This window comes from Carcharhinus amblyrhynchos, chromosome 5, assembly GCF_965287045.1.
Source record: "Carcharhinus amblyrhynchos chromosome 5, sCarAmb.v2.hapA, whole genome shotgun sequence".
In the NCBI taxonomy this organism is placed as follows: Eukaryota; Metazoa; Chordata; class Chondrichthyes; order Carcharhiniformes; family Carcharhinidae; genus Carcharhinus; species Carcharhinus amblyrhynchos.
In genome coordinates, this window is record NC_137328.1 from 104311460 (window position 1) to 104325983 (window position 14524).

At 41.9% G+C, this 14524-nt stretch overlaps 1 protein-coding gene across 4 annotated transcripts in view; it reads right to left on the reverse strand.

The window, feature by feature from the left end:
* LOC145343260 (microtubule-associated serine/threonine-protein kinase 4-like) overlaps nucleotides 1–14524 on the reverse strand; it is a 445947-nt gene that overhangs the window by 320016 nt on the left and 111407 nt on the right. The window lies entirely within an intron of this gene.

A 14524-nucleotide genomic window follows, 5' to 3' on the forward strand; every position in this document is an offset into this window, starting at 1 on the left:
TCAATGGTAATTTAGTCACTGATGAACCTTTCCTTCATACAGCAGTATGACCTTCAGGAACTTATCAAAATAGGCCATGTTTCTTTCAAACATTTCAGTCGACACTGATGCCTTACATCACAAGTCGCACATCAACCATCCATTAGGTCTTTACCACGGGCAGTTTCAAAAAACAGTAGGTTAAAAAAGTTCCTATTATTAGTTGCAATAGTTTTCACCCTCTTCCCAACTCTCATTGTGCTCAGGAACTCAGTGCCAAGAATAGGCCTTATAGCCCCTCTAGCCTCTTCTGTCGTTCAATGAGATCATGGCTGATCCTTGACCGAGTTTTACATATTTCCCTCCATTTGCATAGTTTGCTGTGCTGTTGCTAATTGTTTGGCGTCATTGTTCCTCTCAATTGGAGCAGTCATTGTATAAGGAGGCAAGAGGAAACAGGACATTATATGGGCCCATCTCACTAAGGCCATCTGCCACCTTCCTCAGGTTGTCCTTTGATTCTCTGCACCTTTATTCTCCTTTTTACACATTCTGATCTCTTAATACATACTATTAGCATCATTCTCAACACTCAACATTCCCTTTGTCCTTGTGTGTGTGACATCTTAGTCAATTATCCTTGTCACCCTTATAATATAAATCTCATCCTGTTCTATTTGTCATGAACTAGGTTTGTCTTTAGCTCTGATGAAGAGTCATCCAGACTTAAAACGTTGGCTCTATTCTCTCTCCACAGATGGTGTCAGACCTTGAGATTTTCCAGCATTGTGTGTTTCAGATTCCAGCATCCACAGTATTTTGCTTTTGTATTATTATATGGGAGGGTATTTGCCACAGTGAACAGTTGTGTTAATGATCCCATGCTGACACTATAGTTAAGAAAGCCCACCAACGCCTCTACGTTCTCAGATGACTAAGGAAATTTAGCATGTCAGCTACAAGTCTCACCAACTTTTACAGATGCACCATAGAAAGCATTTTTTCTGCTCATATCACACGTTGGCATAGTTCCTGCTCTGCCCAAGACTGCAAGGAACTACAAAAGGTTGTGAACGAAGCCCAATCCATCACACAAACCAGCTTCCCACCTACTGACTCTGTCTACACTTCCCGCTGCCTAGGCAAAGCAGCCAGCATAATTAAGAACCTCATGCACTCCAGACATGCTCTCTTCCACCTTCTTCTGTCGGGGAGAAAGATATAAAAGTTTGAGGTCATGCACCAACAGATTCAAGAACATCTTCTTCCCTGCTGCTGTTCGACATTTGAATGGACTTATCTTGCATCAAGTTGATCGTCCTCTATACCCTAGCTATAACTGTAACACTACATTCTTCACTCATTTTCCTCTCTATGAATGGTATGTTTTGTCTATATAGCGCGCAAGAAACAATACTTTTCACTGTATGTTAATACATGTACAACAATAAATCAAATCAAAGGCATACTGAATTTGGTGGCAACTCTGGCAGTTCCCCACGTACATTTGAATTAGTCAATCATAAGCTTACAGCTATGGTTAAATTTGACCAAATAGATTTCAAAATTTATTAGGCTTGTTGCATAAAACATCTACATGTTTACAAGTAATCCCTCTTGAATGTCTCAGTTGTTTCTTTTTCCACCAGTCTGAGGCATCATATTCCAGCTCCAAACCAACTGCCATCAAGACATTTTTCCTCATCCCACTATTGCTTCCTTTGCCAATTATCTTGAATCGGTGCCCCCTCATTATCCATCTTTTCGCTAATAGGAACAATTTTCTCTATGTCCTCTATTCAGACCCTTAGTAATTTTGAACACCCTCATCAAATCACCCTTCAACCTTGTCTGCTCCAAGGAAAACACCTCAACTTCTCCAATCTAGCTACATAACTGAATCATTGCCAGGGCCATTCTCATTAACTTTTTCTACACTCTCTCGAATGCCTTCGCATACTTTCTAAAATGTGATCCTGGAACTGGACACAATACTCCAGCTGAGGCTGAACCAGCGTTTGATACAAGTTTAACCACCTTGCTTTTGTAAGCCATGCCTCTATCGAAAACCCACTCACTTGATGAAGGGGCAGCCCTCCGAAACCTCGTGATTCTAAATAAACCTGTTGGACTTTAGCCTGGTTATGTGACATTTCTTACTGTGCCTATTAATAAAGCCTAAAATGCTGTACGCTTTATTAACCACTTCCTCAATCTGCCCTCCCACCTTCGATGATTTTTAAAAAAAATACTATTGTCACGAATAGGCTTACATTCGCACTGCAATGAAATTACTGTGAAATTCCCCAGTTGCCACACTCCGATGCCTGTTCGGGTACACTGAGGGAGAAATTAGCATGGCCAATGCACCTAACTAGTACGTCGTTTGGATTGTGGGAGGAAACCGGAGCATCCAAAGGAAACCCATGCAGACATGGGGAGAACGTGCAGACTCGGGTCTCTCAGTGACCCGAGCTGGGAATCAAACCTGGGTCACTGAGAGACAACAGTGCTAACTATTGTGGCCACCTTGCCGCCCCATATATATGCATATATGTGTACCCAAGTTCCCCCACGCCTGCATCCCTTTTAGAATTGTACCTTTCATTTTATATTACCTCTTTGCATTCTTCCCATCAACGCAAATCTCAAAATGAAACTGCATTAGATTTGGTCTGTTCCTTCTCCTCCCATTTCACCAACCTGTCTACATCCTTCAGAAATTTTACAATATCCTCCGCACAGCTCACAAAGCTTCCAACTTCTGGCTCATCCACAAATTCTGAAATTGTGTCCCACGCACCAAGATTTAAGTCATATCGCACCAGGATCAGTGAGGGTTCCGAAGCCAAATCCTGGAAAACGGTAACTTTTCTGCAGCAGGATAAACAACCACATCTGTTTATTTTCTGTCGCTAAACCAATCTCATGTCCTTGATGCTACAGTTCTCTTTAATTTTGCCCACAAGCCTGTTTTCCAGCACATGATCAAATGCCTTTTCAAAATCCATGTAGGTCACATCAATAGCATTACCCTATTCCCATCAAGCTCCCTATTCCCTCATCAAAAGGAAACTCCAGCCAGTTCGCCAAACACAGTTTTCCCTTATCAAATCCGTGCTGGTTTTCCTTAAATAACCTACATTTAGACAAATGACAGCTAATTTTGTCTTTTTTTCCTAAGAGCTCCCCACCACCATGGTTAAATTGACTGCATGGTGGCGCAGTGGTTTGCACTGCTGCATCACAGCGCCAGCGACCTGGGTTCAGTTCTGACCTCGGGTAACTGTGTGTGGCTTGCATGTTCTCCCCATGTCTGTGTAGGTTTCCTCTCAGTCTAAAAATGTGCAAGTTAGTTAGATTACCTACGCTAAATTGATGTGTAGGTTAGGGGGAATTAGCCGGATAAATGCATGGTTTTTCAGGGATAGGATGGGGGTTGGGCCTGGGCAGGATACAGAGAGTTGGTGCAGACTCGATGGGCCAAATGGCATCCTTCTGCACTGTATGGATTCTACGATAAATGTGTGGGATTACTGGGATAGGGCAGCTGGGTTGACCTAGGTGGAATGCTCTTTTGGAGAGTTGGTGCAGACTAAATGAGCTGGATGGCCACTTTCTGCAGTGTAGGGGTTCTATGCAGTTGCTGAGTTTAACTTTACACCCATTTTTAGAATCATACAGCACAGATGAGGCTCTTTGGCCCATCGAGTCAAAACATTAGAAACACCTCAATCCCACCTAACCCCATCTGCCAGCACTTAGCCCATAGCCCTGGATGTTATGATATGCCAAGTGTTCATCCAGATCCAGATTTCCCCGGTTAGTTTTGCTTACTCTGGACTGTTCCTTGTCCTTCTCCATAAATCACCTAAAACTTATGATAAAATGATCGCTGACCCCCAAGTATTCCTCTATCTTCAATCTAAGTTTTCTAATTTGTTTAAAAACAAACCCAAAAATCTCCTTTGGATGACTGCTGAACTCAAAACAAGGAATGAGATATTCTGTTGCATATGTGCTACTTTTAGAATTTAATACCATACATTTATTTTCTTTACTTGAAAAAAAAAAGTATTATTCAGAAATCAGCACCAATTTTCTCCACAGGTTGATGGCAAAGCATATTCAAGCTATAATCACCAAAAAAACCTTTCAATTTGCCCAATTATTGACTGCAGTTGTAAGCAATAATACAAGGGTCCAGTTACACTGAAATTGCAGACACGCACAAGGGCAGCCATCAGGCTGAAGTCACACTCGTGTCTGTATTGATGTAGGTTACACCACAGGGAAATCACAAAGGAGTTTTGTGTACAAACGTCTGGATGCATCTGTCCTCTATTAGTATCAAGGAAATGCTGAACCAAAAAGTTTTTAAAATGTGCACAGCGGAATTCAATAAGAGTCAAAAACCCATGGCCCCAACTTCTGAATTATATCTGGCATTTTCTGCTTCAATGGACTTCCAAACTGCTTAACAACCACATTAAAATATCAGTGTAATACTGCAGAAGTGCCCAAACCATGACCTGCAAACAAATGCTGGCCATCAGCCTGCAAGCACCATTCCCCACTGCCTACCCACAAGACAGTCAAATGATCCCAATTATCAAAGAATTTAGACATTATGCCAGTTGTCTCCTGGAGTGTAAAACACACCCAAGAGTGCTTTTTTTGTTCACTAACTCAAAATGATATGCATCCCTCCTGCCACTGAACGTGTGGAGCAGTGGCCACTCTGCTGATTCCGGAAGAAAGGAATGCCATGAAATACATTAAGGATGAGAAATAAAAATATCTCTTCAGTCAATAGCAAGGCCAAATTTCACTTACATTATCCAGAAAACAATCATGAGGAGACTTGCTGATAAAGGTAGACATTTATCCCAGTTGAATGCCTTGTGGCACACCTTACGTTGCCCCCACCTCGGGCAGTAAGAATTATTCTCAAGATTGCAAACTCATGGAATATAACAATATAAGAAACAGCACAATATGAATTTTAAAAACAGCACTTTTCCACATGTCCAAACTTAATCTTTACTGCGACATGCATCACGTTGTGTAATTAAACACTGAATAATATACATGTCACGTCATTTCACTCCATCACACAACATTCCTTGGATTTGGTGGTGGTATTGTAACCATTCATTTCTGGCCCATGGTAAATACCAGATGACCTGCCAGTGAAACATTGGTATGCCAGGCATTAAAAAGTACCAACCTGAAAGAGGCATGCACCAAAATCCATGCCCAGTATTATTAGTTAATTCATTTATGGTAGACAGTCACATTTTGTCCAGAAAGTGCTACAAATGCAAGGATGTATCACATGTGAGGGTTATGTTGTGCACTGTCTTTTTAAATTCAAGGCAAAATAACAATGAAAAGCAACACGTAACTTCCTGCTGGTTCTGTCAGGCACCAGGTTGATGTCGCCTGGCTTGAGCCAGGTGAAAATTTACTTCTATCCACATCCACCTGAACACAAAGGGAGGGATGGATGTTTATGCTATTGCAAGCTTAATTAGTAGGATTTAATGCTCCCATAAGACACACGAAAAATAAGCTATTTGGCCCATCAAGTCTGTTCTGCCATTGAGATCACTACTGATCCTCAGCTCCTTTTCCCCGCCTTATCCGACAATGCTGATTCCTTTACTGAATAAAACCTGCAGGTTTGTAGGCAGAGGATGGCTGTAAAATTCTGCAGCTGGCCTTCTCACTGAACTCTCGCATACCCTGACTGCTCCAGAACTTTATAGTGGAAAAGGTGAGGCTTAGGCCAGCACCCTGTCCTCGCCACAACTAAGGTTCTTAACTGGCCAATTAAAAACCACCTAACTGCCTTTTCGCACCCAGCCTCAGTTTTCAGGCTGGTGGGAGGAATTGGGGTGGAGGCTGGATCACCCCATCACAACCGCCCCCCCCCATAACCTGCTCTAACCACCCCCTATGATTCAACTGCCCAACACTTCCCATAACTCATTTGATCACCTGCTACCCTTCCATAAATCCTCTGACCACACCACCACCTCCTTCCCAATCCCCCCGACTTATTTCAATGGCACCGGAGAGCATTGAACTGTTATTCTGATAAGCTGCCTTGTTGTGAAAGCAGATTGCAAAGCATACTCATTTATTCAATTTTTTAAAAAATTCAATCATTTCTCTGCAACAATCGAACGAGGTAAAACTGTTCGGACACCACTTTGATGGGTCTCAACTGACCAAGTAGAAGCTTCAATGCTTAAACTCATTAAAAGTTCCCATGGCAAATTGCATTCTTACATTAATATGTCCAATGTTGAGCTTTTTCACCGTTCTAACCTGTAAGGATGTTTAAGCAATTAACAGTCACTCTGCCCTCATGCCACCACAGCTCCCACCGTTACTCACCTGCAGACTGCACACCCAGTATGGTTAGCTCAAGCCATATAGCTTACAGATTCCCCACCTCTGCTGAAGCCAGGCCACTCGATTAAGCACAAAGTGCTGATAGTGAGGGCACATCACACAGAACACCCCACCACCCCATACCCCCAAAACCAGGTGGCAAACCCAACAGGTTCTGCCGGGCAGCCTTCCAAAAGCACAGGCGACCTGTGGAACCTCTACTTAACCCCAGAACTACCACTAAATTGCAGTGGGGTCAGAGGTAACAGGTGCCACTGGCTCATTAATGAGCCTAACTGACACACCGCCACCAGTGGCTGGGAACACCACATCTCTTCTGCCTCTCCGAGGTAGCACGGTAGCACAGTGGTTAGCGCTGCTACTTCACAGCTCCAGGGACCTGGGTTCGATTCCCGGCTTGGGTCACTGTCTGTGTAGAGTTTGCACATTCTCGTGTCTGGGTGGGTTTCCTCCGGTTTCCTCCCACAGCCCAAAGATATGCAGGTTACGTTGATTGGCCAGGCTAAAAAATTGCCCCCTAATGTCCTGAGATGCGTAGATTAGAGGGATTAGCAGTAAAATTTGTAGGGATATGGGGGTTGGGCTTGGATGGGATTGTGGTCAGTGCAGACTCAATGGGCCAAATGACCTTCTTCTGCACTGTAGGGTTTCTATGACTCTATGATTCCGACTTAATCAGGGGAGGTTTTCCATTGCTGGGAAACAGGTGGGGGGTACTCCTGGGTGCAATAGTGCCTGGCGCAAAAGTCTGAGGTCACGTACTAACCGACTCAAGAATAGCTTCTTCCCTGCTGCGGACAGACTTTTGAATGGGCTTACCTTGCATTAAGTTGATCTTTCTCTGCACCCTAGCTATGACTGTAACACTGCATTCTGCACTCTTTTGTTTCCTTCTCTGTGAATGGTATGCTTTATCTGTATAGCACGTAAGAAACAATACTTTTCACTATGTTAATACGTGTGACATTAATAAATCAAATCAACGGGCTTCAGTCCTAGGTGACAGTAGTGTCAGAATAAAAGTAAAATGATCTGAGGGTGCACAATCCAAGGGGCAGATTACCCTCCATAGGATGCAATAATGAGATTACTCAAGGCACTGCTGAGATCCATTCTGGAGTAGAATGTAAAATTCCAATTCTGGGCCTACAATGGGGATATCCCTGGTATTGTTAAGGGACAGTAAGAAGTTTAATACCAGGTTAAAGTCCAACAGGTTTACTTGGAATCACGAAGTTCACAGTTCTTACTCCTTCATCAGGTGAGTGGAAGTAGGTTCACAAACATAGCATGTATAGGCAAAGACAAATTGCAAGATAATTACAGATTGGAATGTGAAGAATAGTTGGAATGTTAGTCTTCACACAGAACCAAGTCTTTACAAGTACAAATAGTGTGCATGGAGAGAGGGATAATTTACAGGTTAAAGAGGTGTGAAACATCTCAAGACAGGGCAGTTTATAGGATTTTGCAAACCCAGGCAGTACGGTGGGGGTTACAAGTAGTGTGCCATGAACTCAAGGTCCCGGTTGAAACCATCCTCATGTGTGCCGAACATGGCTATCAGTTTCTGCTTGGCGATTCTGCATTGTCATGTGCCTTGAAGGCTGCCCTGGAGAATGCTTACGCCTTAGAGAAAGCTTACTTTGGGTAAGCATTCTCCAAGGCAGCCTACCCTGTATGTGTCTTTTCCCTATTTATGCGCCGTGTTTATGAACCTACCTCTACTCATCTGATGAAGGAACAGTGCTCTGAAAGCTCATGCTACCCTCCTCATTGCTCGGGGGGGCAGGGGTGGATTACACACTGAGCTTTAAAAAGAAGCTGTAGGAAATTTAAGATGACAGGTCACACAATACCAGGTTATGGCCCAATAGGTTTATTTGAAATCACAAGCTTTCAGAGTGCTGCTCCATCAGAAATTTAAGTGCTTCCACTGCAGATAACACAATTAGAGGAAGACTCTGGAGGCACTGCATTGAGTTTTTGAGAGCTGTATTAAAAAGTTGGATCTTAATATCGTGCTTGATGTAATCAAAAGCAAGGGGGGGGGGAAATAACAAGTACAATAAAGGAAAATTCCCACTTGCTGACCATTATGGGGTTTAATGAGATTGAGGGTTATAGATAGGTCTGTAGGTTGGTAGGTGTTGATGTGATCGGCGCAACTCATGGGCCGAAGGGCCTGTTTGTGCTGTAGTGTTCTATGTTCTATTATATGGACAGCCACCTTGAAGAGCCAACACAAATTAAAACGGTCGACAAATTAGAAAGAAAACTGGACAATATTTGGAAGAAACAGTACTGTATCTTATTTTTTCAAGTGCAGAACTGTTCAGATGGATCATAACATTTTCTTCCAGTGCCATACATTCCTAAACTCCCTGTAATGTATGAAACAGCTGTCCAGGGTTTGTTGATAAAAGATTTGCTTTAAAACTGGTAAAACAAAATCCAAATGCAAGGCCAAGTTATATACAGAAAGGGCAAGACCATAACAATTAACTGTTGCAGTAGGCTATTTGACCCATTGAGCCTGCTCTGTCAATCAAACATCTACCATTTTGCATCATCTCCATATCCCTCAACTCCTTTAGCACCCAAAAATCTACTGTCCTCCATCTTGAATTTTTAAAAATTCTTTCACTGGATGTTGGCGTCACTGGCAAAGCCAGTGTTTGCTGCCAATCCCCTAATTGCCCATTTCAGATGGCAATTAAGAGACCACATTGATCTTCATACTCCAGACCCTCAACAAAGAAAATTACAGCACAGGAACAGGCCTTTCGGCCCTCCAAGCCTGCACCAACCAAATGTGGAGTGGACTGGACCGGACCGGACCAGGGAAGGACAGTGGACTTCCTTCCCTACAGGACACTAGTGAACCAGATGGGTTTTTATGGCAATCGACAATGATTTTGTGGTCATCGGTACTGAACTGAGTTTTCAATTCCAGTTTGCATTATTTCAATTCACCTCCTACCACCTCCTATATTCAATATACTCAGTGTCTGCCAAGGAGAATCCCAAAACTTCAAAGCCCTTGCTTGAAAATATTCCTTCACATCTTAGCCCTAAATGGCTCCCCCCCCAAAACTGAGAAGGTAAACCTGCATTCTAGACTCTCCATCCACGAGAAACATTTTCTCAGCATCTGTCCTGTCAAGTATAGGGCAGGACAGTGGTTAGCACTGCTACCTCACAGCATCAGGGATCCAGGTTCAATTTCTGCCTTGGGTCACTATCTGCACATTTTCCTCATGTCTGCATGGGTTTCCTTTGGCTGCTTTAGTTTCCTCCCACACTCCGAAGATGTGCGAGTTAGGTGGATTGGCCATATTAAATTGTTCCTTAGTGTCTCAAGATGTGTAGGAATAGATGGATTAGCCATATTAAATGTGTAGGGTTACGGGGATAGGGCCTGGGGAAGACACTCTGTCAGAGGGTCGGTGCAGATTCAACGGGCTGAATGGCCTTCTTGCGCACTGCAGGGATTCTATGAAGCCTCTTAAAATGTTATATATTTCAGTCAGATCGCCTTTTACTCTAACTTTTTACTCTTCTAAATTCCAGAAATGACAGAGCTAGGCTATTCAATTTCGCTCATGCGACAATCTCCTCAGCTCATAAAAATACTTAAGCATACTCAAATTTCTTTCAAACTGTATAAACATTGCAAGACTTCAAAAATTCTTCAGGTCTTTACTGCATTAAACAATTGCTGCTACAGAAAAGATCTGTTAGGATCACTTGTAAAATTACAATTACCCAAGACAGAAATTCTGACAACTGGTTCTCTTGACCCAGCATGTTTACTACGGCTAGGCATCTTTTATTTATAACGCTAAATAATAATTCAGTTGTAAGGCACTCCTCTGCCTCAAGTGTGGTATCAGCAGTTTTATAAGGTCATATGAATTGCATTTCCACCAACAGAAACAATAGCAGTAATTAAAGCTGAATAAATTTTACACTTGCGCAACGCAAAATAAAGCTGCCCTTCTTCTTACAACGCTTCAACTGCGAACGATTTCTCGATTAGGCAAATGGTCAGTAATAAACCGTTGTTGCATTTCTTAACTTTTGAAATGCATCGACACGTCAAGATTTCAGCCATTTATGTTCTTCTCGCCAATTCACAGGCCTGATCATAAAATAAACCACGGCAAAACAAAATTTAAAATTGACCGAGGGAAGGAAGCGTGGTTTAATTTACTGTTACAATCAATCCCTTCAAAAACCAGATTAAGGCAGGTTTGATATGCCCCCACATCGTTTTGCCCACATTTAATCCTTATCATTGTTTAGATGCCGTTAGACATGATCCAGTATATTGCATCTCTTCAATCACATCACTCAATGCTTCGGCACAAAGTATTAATTAAGATGGTTCAAAAGCACGGATAAGGAATGGTTGCAAAACTAGTCACTTGACTAATAATTAAAAATGGAGCTTCTGAAATATCTTAAAATTCAACTCTTTCCACAGGTTATTGTAGGACACGACTGCTTTAATTTACATATGCTGAATTCTTTTCATGACATGTATTATTTTCTTTCTGAACAGTCAGAGTCATAGAGTTTTACAGCATGGAAACAGGCCCTTCGGCCCAACTTAGCCATGCCACCCTTTCTTTTTTAAAACCCCTAAGCTAATCTCAATTGCCCGCATATGGCCCATCCCCCTCTATACCCATCATACCCATGTAACTGTCTTATTATGACTTTTGTATCTCTCCCCTTAAGCCTACGCCCTCTAGTTTTAGACTCCCCTATCTTTTTCCAAAGATATTGACTATCTGCCTTGTCTATGCCCCTCATTATTTTACAGACCTCCATAAGATCACCCCTCAGTCTCCTACGCTCCAGAGAAAAAAAAATCCCGATCTATTCAGTCCCACCTCATAACTCAATCCATCAAATCCCGGTAGCATCTTAGTAAATCTTTTCTGCACTCTTTCTAGTTTAATAATATCCTTTCTATAATAGGGTGAATAGAACTGTACACAGTTCTCCAAGTGTGGCTGCACCAATGTCTTGTACAACTTTAACAAGATGTCCCAACACCTGTATTCAATGTTCTGACTGATGAAACCAAGCATGCTGAATGCTCTCTTCACCACTCTATCCACCTGTCACTCCACTTTCAAAGGAGCTATGAACATGTACCCCTAGATCTTTTTGTTGTGTAACTCTCCCCAGTGCCCTACCATTAATTGAGTAAGTGTTGCCCTGGTTCAATCTACCAAAATGCATTACCTCGCATTTTCCCCATTTTCCCAGCCTCTCACTGGTGATGTGGTGAGGTTCCCATCCCCATTTAAATGCAGTTCAATGAATTTACAGATTAAGGGCCTACACTCCAAATGATTTGCACCCCCCACCCCTCCATTCATAGTATCAGTGAAATCACAGCACTAACAGAGACCATTCAGCCCATCATGTCTATGCTAACTCTCTACAAGAGCAAATCGCCCAGTGCTGCTTCTCCATCTATACCCCATAACACAGCAAGCCTTTTCTTCATCTACCAGTCGAGTTCTTTTTTGAATGGTCCTTCAGCACACTCTTAGGTAGTGCATTCCAGATCCTAATCACTCGCTGTGCAGAATTCATTTCTGTCATGTTGCCTCTTTCATTAGTCACCTCATCCTCGTATCCTCTAATTTTCTTTGTTCTTAGCTAAACACCACTCTCTTCAGTCCTCCAATTTACCTTCAAGTCCCAAAATACAACAATCTTGTAAACTTTGCACTTGTAACAACATACATATATCTACATATAAATGTTTACGCCAACAGTTTCCACTGTAGATGGTGACATTAGAGTTGTTGCAAGGTTAGGATTTTGTGGGTAGGAAATACCTGCTGTACTCTGCTATATTTTAAATTGCCTGAATTGAATTAAAATGATGTTAAAAGCTTGTTCCAGAGAGCCATTTAATACCTGGAGCCTGCAGCTAAATTATGACAGTCGACATTGAAAACTGAAACGGGACAAGTTGACACAGGATTATACAACGGTCAGTAGGGAATTCGGATGAAATATCGTTCAGCCTCGCTGGAAGGCTGAAGTTGTAAATTAACCCCCAGCACTCTGGATGGACCACACCTTGAGTTCTGTGTTGGGTTCTGATAACCAGGACACAAACGAGACTTTCAATTCAGCTAAGTGTCATGAGATCGACCTCTAGTGTCAAACATCTGAAGTATGTCAAAACACAAGTAAAATATGGGCTTTTACGTCCTGAAAAGGAGCGAGTGAGAGAGGTAATCTTCAGATTAACTGGTCGTCCATCTCATTGCTATTTTTGGAATATTGCTCGGTGACAAATGGGATCGGCTTTTTGCAGTCAATTCACTTCAAGCAAGTCATGAAGTTCAATAAGCAATTTGCCATGTTTGAGGTTCAGAATGCAGCATTATGCAGATTGATGAAAAATGGCAAGATAGGATCATCTATACTTAGCATGGGGATCAGCTTTCCCATGGTAAATGCAGATAAAGAAAGCTATTAGTACAATCTTTATTCAAAATCCAGAAAGCTCCTGCAATCTCATGAAACATCCCGCCGTTTCTTCAATAATTCCAGGAGTTCTGCTTTCGCCACTCCATTTATTCCATCTGTTACTTGAAGTAATTTTCTACATCTACTTTTTATAATCTTATACGCTCCAAGATTACCTCTCAATCACTTCAAACATGAAAGAGCCCATATTTCATTCCTGCCTCATTGTGCGTCAAATGTTTGACACCAGAGGTCAGTCTCATGACTCTTACTTGAACTGAAAGTCTCATTTGTGACCGAACTGTCAGAACTCAACATAAAACTTAAGGTGTGGTCTATCCAAAACATTGGAAGCTAATTTACAACTTTAGCCTTTCAGTTAGTCTTGAATATATTTCATCAAAATTCACCCCCCTTCCCCCCCAACCGTTGTATAATCTTGTCTCACCATTTCCCAATTGATTTTTCAAGGTTAATTGTCATAATTTATCTATAGAGCTCCTCTCTGGAGAAAGATTTTAATATCATTCTCTTAATTCAATTGATGCAAATAATGAATACAGCATTAACGCTGGATGTACAGTGCTGCCCACAAAGCCTTAATCTGGCAACAATTCTAATGTCAAAATTTACAATGGAAACTGGTGTTAACATTTGTAATTGGATATATGTAAGTAAATATTATTTATCAATGGAACGTGTGGTGTAAACAGTGGCTAGTCACTAAGTTTGTGTAGACTTTCAACACTAGATGGTGATGTAGCATTGGTCATTCCATCACTGAGCTCCTCACTCGAATAGCTTTACATAGGTCTCATTTTAGAATCCCTACAATATAGGAGGCCACTCGGCCCATCAAGTCTGCACTGACTAAGCATCTTACCCAGCCTGATCCCCGTAATACTAATCCCCCTAACCTACACAATTTGGGACACTAAGGGGCAATTTAACAAGGCCAATCCACCTAACCAGTACATCTTTGAACTGTGGGAGGAAACCCACACAGACACAAGGAGGATGTGCAAATTCCACATACACACAGATCCCAAGGCCAGGATTGAATCTGGGTCCCTGGTGCTGTGAGGCAGCAGTGTTAAACTCTGTGCCATCCTAGCTACAACATTAGCTTCCAAAATGTACTGTTAAATTCCTGTAAATTTTTGACATTTCTTGTTTTACAGTTTCTGGTACTGCCTGGCTTACTGATGTACATTTTGGTAATTTTCCCCACCCTGGTTATGTGATTTCTACACCTTTTGTGCTCTGGGCTGGTGATTCTCCAGGTCAGTGCACCCAAAGCTATTTTCCAATACAGCCCCATTTGAACACTTGAAAATTTATGCAATCCCAGATATCACAAAAATCAAAACATTAATAATGCAACATTGCAGCACTCAATATACAATTAAAGTTCTTGTACTCTCGAACAACATGTAAAATATCATATAATTGTTTTAAAAGATCAGTGTTTTTGAAATGCCTTGCAGAATTATTTTATGTACTCACTAGTGTAGTATGGAGTTGTGGGGATAGGGATTGGGTGGGATTATTGTCAGTGCAGCCTTGATGGGCCAAATGGTTTCTATGATTATTTCACTAGCGTCATTGCTGGACC